Genomic DNA, 10198 nt, shown 5'->3' with positions numbered 1-10198 from the left:
CCTTGCTGTCAATTTGATAAACGGACAGGCTTCCTTCCCAGCAGGGCTGGTATGGCTCCAGGTTGCAGCACTGCCCACTTGAGCAGTCTGCAGGCCATTGTTCCTGCCTCCTGTGAGCTCACAGAGCCCGTTCTGAGTGCACCAGGCATTCCAAAAGATGCTCAGGCTGACAGCATCACACCAGTACCAGGAGAAAATAAAGTTTTGTTCTGTCTGTTAAACATCTTTGCCAGGCTCCATAGAGACATACTGTGAGAAGAAGAAAAGGAAAGTTAATTCTGTCCATTGCACAGAGTCACTTTGAAAATGTACTGCCAGCACCTTGCGACAGATATATTTGTATGTTTTAGCTTTTCTTTCAAGCATTGTTTCTAACTCAATGGTAATTCATATGCTGGATATTTAAAAGGGAGAAAAAAAGTAAAATCAGGTATTAATGAGCACAGTTTTTGATGGTAAAGAGAGTGAAAGAGGACTAACGGAAGGGTAGCTGGAGAAAACCAGTGCTGTCCAAGCCTTTGTGCAGAATCGATAGTATTAGCTTTCGGGAGTAGACTAAGTGTGGATGGATGATGCTGTACCAGGTGCTTCTCTTATGTACATGCTCTTTTGTCTTCTACTTACGTATATGTATGTACCACATCTTCCACAGTTATTATGTTCACCCTCCTACTCCCATCCCAATGATGCTCCTGTAGAGAGAAAATGAGGACATTGGTCGCCTTTTACAAAAGGGGAAACTGAGGCGCAAAGCGATCTAGTCCGAGTCTGGCTCACACTGCTAACAGTGGTAGCAGGCATTTGGTCTAGAGTCCTATTACTTAAACAAATAGGTCAATAAAAAGTAACAAGAAGTCGAGAGCTTTCGCATTGTAAAAAAAAAAAAAAAACCCAACAACTAAGATTTCTCCATGAAAATTAGGCAAACTGAAAAAAGTAGGCAGATACATCTTAAGCTAGGTGGATGAAGCACAGATTTTTTTCTAACATTATTATTTTTTAAAGTATGTCATCTGTTAGACACAGTCTTTTATATCATGTGTGTTTCAAAATGCCAACAAGAAATAAGAAGGAAGAGAACTAATTGTGTTTTAATGCCTACCATGTCCCTGGCACTGTGGTTTGCACATTAAATATATAGTGTTGTGTTTTCATATTAGACTTCTATTTTAAGAATTTTTCTTCACTATTTAAAAGTTAAAGAACATCATCATTATAGCTAGACTTACCTACACATTTTACTGGTTTCAATATTTACCACCATTTTTTATATACCACGTATTCCATTTCCTTGTTTTGTTCTTTTTGCAGTTTCCTCTGGTTAGAGATTTCCTCAAGTGATGCTTCTAGATGGTGTATGCTGTTGTGGGACTTTTGGCAATCCTTACGTAACTGAAAATGTCTGTCTCTTGCTGTCACACCAGGGTAGTTTGGCTATAGGATCGTAGAGTCACATTCAGGTAAGTCCTTTGCAAACACTACTGTTTTCTAGTTTTTGGTGTAAGAGATGAGATTTTTCAGTACTGGCCTGATTTCTTTTCCCATTTCCAGGTGAACTGTTATTATTATTATAGTTATTTTCTGCTTGGAAGCTTGAAGGATTTTATCTTTATCCTTGGGACTCAGAAATTTTGCCAGGATGCATTTAAGTACTTGTACTTTTTTCCAGTATTCTACCCCAGCTGTAGGCTATTTCATTAGGTATTCACAGTAATACTTTTGGAGATTTCTTAGCTTGGGTTCTTCCAAAAAGCAGAGCCTGAGACATGGATTTGGTGTAGTTTATTTTGGGAAAATTATCACAGAGAACAAGAGAGGGCTACTCGGAAGAGTAAAATGGAGAAGAAAAGAAAGCCAGTCTCAGGGTACCTTACTGAGTTGGTTACCAACATGGGCAACATGGGCTTAAACCACTTTGGGGCCATTTGAGGAAGTGTGTAGGCTGTGCCTCAGAATGATCCACTTAAGGTAGAAGGAGAAAAGTGTTTATCCACCAGTTTCCATGCCTCCCTTGTTCAAAGGTTGCACCAAGAGGTGTTAACTTCCTCACATTTCTGGGTTTGCACATTTATCGCCAGGGACTGGATCTCTTAGTTGTTTTACCCTTGCTAAGCTGTGCTTGCTGAAATTGCATGGCAGCATTGAGAGAAGCCCTGGTGAATGTTGTGGGTTTAGAGCTTTATTCCTTCAGACCACCATTGTGTAACAAATACTTAATTTCTGAACGGTCGTCAGGGTCAGTGTGTCAACTCCCTTCTTTGTTTGTTGATCTATCAGTTTGAAAACCCCTAAATGACAAAATAGTAGTCATAGCTTTATTTTTTATTTTTAGATGTTTATTTATTTATTTGACAAAGAGAGGGAGAATGAGCGAGGGGAGGCGCAGAGGGAGAGGAGAGAGAGAAGCCCAAGAAGACTGCGCTGAACGCAGAGCCCAACACAGGGCTCGATCTCACGACCCTGAGGTCATGCCCTGAGCCAAAATCAAGAGTCAGACACTTTAACCGACTGAGCCACCCAGGTGCCCCAGTAGTCATAGCTTTAAATTCAGTGGAAGTCGTCCTGCCTTTCTGGGTTCTCTGGTGGAAGCCTCCTCCCTACCCTCCATCTTCACTCCCAGTACCAGGACTCAGAACTTCTAATCCAGCGGAGCTTAAGGCAACAAGGATGGGAAGCATGCATTCTGAGAGTGGGTCACTAGGAGTGATGATGAGAAGAGCTAATTCTACCTGTATGTCTTGGTTTTTCAGATTTATGCATTCTAGTTACACTTCACCGTATATTGGCTAGAGGTTCACTACATATACAGAGTCCTAGAGGACAGCACTTGACCTAATGTGGTCCCCAAGGAGACTCCTTAGCTGGGCCTAAAATAGAAGATTACATCATTCTACAAGGCTGGCTTCTTCACAGTGATGTGGTATATGGTGGGATTTGAGGATTCTCTAGTCATTTCATTTACCCTCACTGTAAAAGATGTCCCTTGGTCTGAGTCAATTTTATTGGGATCCTAAGATGGTAAATCATATACTCTTCAAGCCCTCAGATGATGCTAGCTGAGGCAGCTTGGATAGGAGAGGCAAAGTCATAATGAAAGTCAGTGTAAATTCTGGCAAGGATATATTGCTGCCCTTCTAGGATGTCACTAACTTGTCACAAAGTGATTGGCCTTCTTGAGGGATGTCTCTATATTGAGGCACCATATTGTGTCTCTGCTGCTGGCAGCTTAGAAATTTAGCAGTAGCAATAGCTAGATCAGCCTTAGTGAGAGAGAGCCCATGCTGTTGGGTCTATGCATAGCCTCCATTCCTGTCACCAAGGCTGCTTCATTCATGGGACTACTGTGCAAGCACTCGGGGGGCTGGTCAGAGGCTGACTGATAGCCACTAGACAAGCCAACCTATTCTCCTTGTTGACAGCACCACTGTCTCCTGATTGCCCAGTATGTCTCTGAATGCTCTGGAATGCTTTCCAGTAGGCATTAAGACAACACACAAATATCCATACATGCTTTTTAGGCCCTCTGCCAAAGATTCATCCACAAACCTGATCCTCACACTTCCTCGTCTGTTTTTAAGCCCTAATTGCGCTCCTTTCAAAAATCCTGACCAATCAGCAAAGCCCTCTGTCAGCCCAAAAGTTTGCGTGTTATCTGTGCTTTAAGCAGTTTCTCCCCACAGACAGGGTGTATAGCCAAGTGGATGGCCCAGAGTTATACAACTGGGCCAACTTCTCTTTTCTGGTGCCCTTCAGCTTTGAGTGGGGTTGTATTGTGGTGGCAGTCTATCTTTACTTATCATAAATCTATTGGGCTAGTCCATATGTGAACCAGGCTCAAATATTTTCTCCTCTATGAGTTAGTCATAAGGAAGCCTCCATGACAGTATGGGTGTAACAGAGGAAAGTCACGTGACAGTTGAGGCCATCTGCTCATGCAATTTATTTGTGCTCTCTGGACCTACTCAGCACAATCCCAAATGTACTATTTATGTAATACAGTGACTGTATCTGTTCTTGGAAGACCTGTGACTGTGGGTCTCATAATCTCACTCCTCATAGGCAGCTCCAACTGCATAGTCACACTTGATGTTCTAGCTTCTTCTAGGGCCCCAAAACATGCCAGGTGATGGTTCTCTGCCTTTGCATATTTGACCTCCCTCCAGAACCCAGGGATCTCACAATGAGGTTTAACAGAGATTCTGCACATTGTAATCCACTTAGGATACCTCTAGCACCATCCATCGTGTAGGTCATCCTGCCCGAGCATCAAGGCAGCTTGTACTTCAGTCTGGACCTGCAATAGGATCCTCTCTTGTTCTGGGCAGCATATATCACACCTAAAAATGCAGCTTTCCAAGACACCAATAAATGGTCCATGGTGTATTTCCATGTGTGGCATGTGCCGACACCAGTACCTGAATAAGCCTACTGTGCAGTGCCTCTCTCCTGGGGGCAGGAGGTGTAGGTGCAACAATTTATCATTTATATTAAACTAGACTTTCCCCACGTGTTATGATTCATTGGATCATTGGAAACATCACCCATGTGGTAGGTCCTCGAAGCTTTGAAGGTTTTATCATCTAAACTATGGCATGTATGTGTCTGATCATGGCACCCTAAATACTTACCACTTCCAGCTCACCTGGTCCAATCACCATGACACCACCAGTGTTGCCAACCAGAAATCATGCTGATTCTGTGGAATATCAAGGCCATTAAGGTCTTTGTAGACTATATTGGGACAGAGAGCAAGAGATTTAACCTAGTCCTAAGGTAAGACAGTCAACGTATACTACTGTCTTTTTGACATGACCATAAAGTGCTTTTGATCTTTATTATTTATGGGGATTGAGAAAAATACATTTATCTGCTCAAAAGCTGCATATTAAGGGCCAGAAGTTGGGATAATCACTTGTAGTCAGGTACCATATCTGCTGTAGCAGTTGTGATTGTGGCTACCACTTGATTTTATTTTGGTCCACTGTCATTCACCGTGATCCCTCTAGCTTTTTGCAGAGGCCAAACAGGTGAATCGAAGGGTGATACACCTTCATCCTTCAAATCTTTGACAGTGGTGCTAATTTCTGCAGTTCCTCCTGTGATGTAGCTCTGCAGTTTTAGGGACTTACCCTTATCCCTTTCAAATATAGTAGCTTTTATTCCATCAGCCAAGGAACTAATCTTAATTGCACTAAGGTAATGGGTAATAACTGCACAGATGGTCTGTGGACCCATGGGGCCACTAGGAGATGGATGTGGGCCAGGATTCCATTCATTGTCTGGCTTATATAAACCTTTCTCTAATGAAGGGTCACAATGGCAATTCAGATGCCTTGCTGTCAGAGTCAGCTCAGCCCCGGTGCCCAGTAGCCCTTGAATGGTCTGGGCATTCTTTCCCCAGTACATACGGATTCTGATAACTGGTTTCAGATCCTTTGGGGAAAGTTTAGGGGATATTTATTGCATATATTTGCAGTGGTGGTGCAGGGTACTTCCTCAAGAGGACCTAGCCTCTTCATTGGTCAATGGGTTCTGGATCCGAGACTGGGTTCTGAGTCTGAGAGTTAACTTAGATCTAGAAAATGAGTGAGTGTTTGTGATTTTCCACTGTAGTGGTTGACACCAGTTTTTTTGCTTGCCAGACTTCAACTTCTGGTTATACAGCTTAGACAAAACCCTAGTTGGTTGCCCTTCCATTGCCACTCCCACGATCCCTATCAATCAATGCCACAGATCCCTATGGGTCAAGGCACTCTGTCACTCTGGCCATCCTGCCCATTTCAATAATTATATCCAATCTCTGTAAAGACAAAATAGCCTCAGCTATTTCAGAATCCTATCAATTCCAGTAATACCAGAGAAACCAGTTCCAATGTAGTACCTCCCAGTGTCAACAGCTTGACAACCAAGCTTCTCTACAATGTTGGTGTTTCCCTTCACCATGCATTCTTTATTGACCAGGTGGAATTTGGACCTCCTCAGGGAGAGTGGTCAGGTGGTGGTTTCTTTGATCTAGCATCAATCCACCACAACATTCCCTGAGCCTTTCAATCTCTTCCCCAATTCTCTGCTAAGGCAGTCTACACTTGATTTACTTTTGTAAGGTCCAAGCTTCAAGGAACAATCCCAGCAGTGTATTAGGACCCACTTTGCTCTTGCTAAGACATTGAACCCCGTATCACAGAAGAGTGTTCCATTGTCAATAAACTTTCCCCTCTCCAACCTTAGACTCTAACCTCATATGTAAGCCCCCTCAAAATCTACTCCCACACTGGTTCCCCTGGTTTCTACCTTGCAATTTTTTTTATAGTTAAGATTTTATTTATTTATTTGAGAGAGAGAGTAGAAATTGGGGGAGGGGCAGAGGGAGAAGCAGACTCCCTGCTGAGCAGGGAGCCTGACGCGGGGCTCCATCCTAGGACCCTGAGATCATGACCTGAGCTGAAGGCAGATGCTTAAATGACTGACCCATGCAGGTGCCCCACACCTTGCAATTTCTTTAGCTGTGCTGTTTTCTCTCAGATCAGGGAAATGTCCTGTGTTGGTGCTATGACCTAAACATTCCTATCATTATACATTCCTATCATTATAGCCCTTACTCCACAGGATAGGATAGGAACCAATGCATGGTTCTGTTAGCTGTTTACTATCTAACCCTTATAGGGCAGAGAAATAACCTTCTGATGAGTCCAGTCTGGAGCAGTGAAGGGGATGGGTTTGAATGTGAGAAGAGGAGCATATCTTATGAGGTGTTTTCCTCAGATAAGGCTTTTGCAGTGTCTCTTAATCAGGGTTTCTTGACACCAGCACTGTTGGCATTTGGGCTGGATAATTCTTTGTTTGGCGGGCTGTCCTGTGCATTGTAAGAGGTTAACAGACTGGCCTCTATCTACCAGATGCCAATAGTGCTTCCCGCCCTCAGTTGTGATAACCAAATCCCCGTGGTGAGAACGGCTGCTCGGTGACAGGATCCAGACTCCCTTAGGTGATGGCAGGATTCTTCAGGGTGCTGCTAAGGTGAAGTGTCATCAGGCTATTCCTGTGCCCATGTGGTAGCTGCAGCAATGGCTGCAGGGAAAAAAAAAGTAGGCTAAGAAGATGTGAGTTGGGGTATAAAATGTGTGTAACGTAGAGGTAGGCAATATGCACTCATTGCACTGAGCCTCAGGGAGGTCAAACAACGTAAGTTGATGCATTTAAGTTGGGTGCATTGGGCATAAAGATGAATAAGGCACAATACGTCCCCTCAAGGAATCTTTGGTCCAGCCAAATGTAAAATATTATATAATAAATAATTGCACGTAAGTGTTAATGAAGTCATACAACCAGCAAGTGACAAGGCTAAAAATGGAATGAGGTTTATTTGACTTCCAAATGTATATTCATTTGAGCACACAGATATATCTCAAGATTTTATTCGGTTTCATTGCATGCTATAGAGCTTTTGCTAAATTAGTTGCATACCCGGTATCATGTAATATTCCTAGAAATCTAATGAAGTAGGCAGTCTCATCCCCATTTTTCAGATGATGAGACGGCCCTTTCTTGTACACCTTCATATGACCTAGACGCATTATGCTTCAAGAGACACTGCTTTGTGGAGGAGGGTGGCCTTAGACTGATAAAACCACTGTGGATGAGCATGGAGCCACAGACACAAGACAGTGTGGTACCTGGCTGCCCACCTGGCTGCCCACCGCAGAGCCCAGGGACCATTCCCTTTCGCTCCATTTTCATTCTCCACAGTGAGACTGAATAAGACATGGGCTGGTACCAACTGGCCCAACTCTTTTTAACAGGGGCTTGTGGAACTGTGGAAACTATCTAAAAATATATAATGAATGTGAGAGAAATAATGTTGTTACAAGGGAATTGATAACCGAGGATAATGGGAAGGGGAAGAAATAGCAAGTTGGAGCTAATTACCAGGGAAGCCCCCTGACACTGAGAATGGTGAGCCAGGATCACGGTCTCTTGAGGGGAGCGGCAGAATCACCATCAGCTAGTACATTTAAAAATAGACAACAGAGCACTGGAAACAGGACCAGTGGGAATAATCTTGCATTAGGCAGGAAAGGAGGTAATTGACTAAGTGACCTAATATTAAGAGCTTTCTTGCTCACGAATTTCTAGAATTCTAAAAAAATAAAACCTTATAGGCTGTATACAGAAATATGGGTACCTAATGACCAGAGTTGCCTAAATATAGCCCCAAATTATTCATAAGTGGAAAATGAGAGCAGCCCGTGCCCCAGATGGAGCATAATATGAGGGTCAGAGGAAATGCAGGAGATGGACAGAGGAAGGGGTAACTCTGTCAGGAGTCAGATTTCTCTGATGCAGGCAGATGGGGCTCTGCCCAAGTGCACTTGCGCTGTGAGAAGGCTGTGTTAGTGAATTGCCTTAGTACTCTCTTTTTCTTTCCTCCTTCAGTCCTCCTCTTCCATGTATAAGGCAGGGATTGCAAGGACCACCTTTTGTGGACTCCTACATCATCCCTATCTTCCAAGTCAGTGCTCTCCTTTCTTAAAGCAGGCAAGTGGCACGATCTTACAGCACTGTTTCCCAGCTCTGGTCCAAAGCTTGGTTCACAGCCACAGGAGGGTTGGGGAAAAATGCAGATTGCAGGAACCCCCTGCAGATCCGTGGAATCTGGATATCCGGGGTGGAGCCCATGAATCGGCATTTTTAAGAAATTTCCCTGAGTAAGTCTGATGCACACCATTAAGTTGGAGAAACTGCCCTGGGAAGGGGATGCTGGCTAAACCAAGAGAAAGCACAGGGGAGGGGAGTGCAGCCCAACCCTCCTCTCCCTCATTTGCTTCCTCTGGTTTTCCTTTATCCCCAACCAAATGAGATGTCCGTTCACTTCCATGCCACTCTTGCACTTGTAAGTATGTATACACACATCTACACTTAGATTTTACCCACTTTCAAAAAGACTCTAATTTTCTTTTATGTTTAATATGCTAGTGATCACGTCTCTGCTCTGTATTTGCGGTACTGTTTTAACTCCCTAGAGTCAGGGGGTCATGTCTTTACCAGTTTTCTATCCTCCAGAATTTCATGGTAAAAAATGGATTTTTTTTTTTTTTTGACTGCGAGTAAGTCAAATGTGCAAAAAGTAATAAAAACAAGGCATGCAATAGAAACTTGGGGTTTGTCAGCTTTGCCAAAGTGAGAAAACATAGTCTGGTAGCTGAATGCTGAGCTTTGTGTCAAGACCTGGCTTTTGTTTCCAGCTCTACCAATAATCACATAGGAAACTTTCAGCAAGTCATGTGTCTTCTAGTTTATCTCCCTGTAAACAGGGATAACAATCGCTTTCTTACTTCTCTCACAAAGCAGCTGAGAGCATAAGCATGATAATATCACTCTTTAATATCAGTTTTCACTTAGGAAAGCTAAAAATGACATCAACACTATCAACATCATCATTTCATAATCTACAAACCATTGAACAGGAATTCAGTCTGGATTCCCCAGAGATAATTATTTTCCCTCACACCAGGACATTCAAGAAAAGATAACACAGTGAAAAACAAAGATGCCAGGAATTACGTCTAGTTAAAATGGATGTCCGCAGTCAGTCTTCTAATTCCCCAGATAATGCTAGATCTCAAGACAAGGAAAATAATTGGCATTGTTTAATTTTTGACATGCTACCTAATGAAGAGCTAAACCATTTTCATAGAAGGCAAAATTACAGTGGTGTTGCTGGAAGGCAGCTCCTATAACTAAAGTTAATTGGATTTTCCATTATGATGAGGCTTGTCTTTCAGAATTTAATCTCTGAGTCTCCCAATTGCTCTGAGTTGCTGGTAAGACAGGAGATAAATAGGGCATGTGGCGTGAATCATGGGTTGGGGAGGAGCCTCATTAGGTCAAAGCATCTGCAGGTATGTTGAGACATTACAACGTGCAAGCAGGAACTGGGACTTGTGTAGAGGAAGTGTCTTCTCAAAATGGAGTTTTTCAGAGGGGAAAACGGACTTCTTGTGACTGTAGCTTCTCTCTTTCTCTCCATCTCTCTCTCTCCTAGACAGTAACGTGCTCCACTACCATTAGGATGTTGAGCGTGATCTGTGCAGACTGGAACAAAAGAGCAATACCGGCTTTTCTTCTAGTCAGACAGATTGCTCTATAGTTTACCTAATTTAGCAACAGTTTGTACTCGCTGGGTGTTTTGAACATGAAA

At 43.0% G+C, this 10198-nt stretch overlaps 1 long non-coding RNA gene across 1 annotated transcript in view; it reads left to right on the top strand.

Moving 5' to 3' along the window:
- Positions 1-201: 201 nt before the first annotated feature.
- LOC113919170 overlaps positions 202-10198 on the top strand; it is a 57298-nt gene continuing 47301 nt past the window's right edge. Inside the window, exons 1-2 of the long non-coding RNA XR_003518871.2 lie at positions 202-339; positions 1312-1460. This is a non-coding gene — a long non-coding RNA (uncharacterized LOC113919170). The remainder of the gene's footprint in view (positions 340-1311; positions 1461-10198) is intronic.

This window comes from Zalophus californianus, chromosome 3 (assembly GCF_009762305.2).
Source record: "Zalophus californianus isolate mZalCal1 chromosome 3, mZalCal1.pri.v2, whole genome shotgun sequence".
NCBI lineage: Eukaryota > Metazoa > Chordata > Mammalia > Carnivora > Otariidae > Zalophus > Zalophus californianus.
The sequence above is the reverse complement of the archived record's forward strand: the minus strand, read 5'-3'. Positions and strand labels throughout refer to the sequence as shown.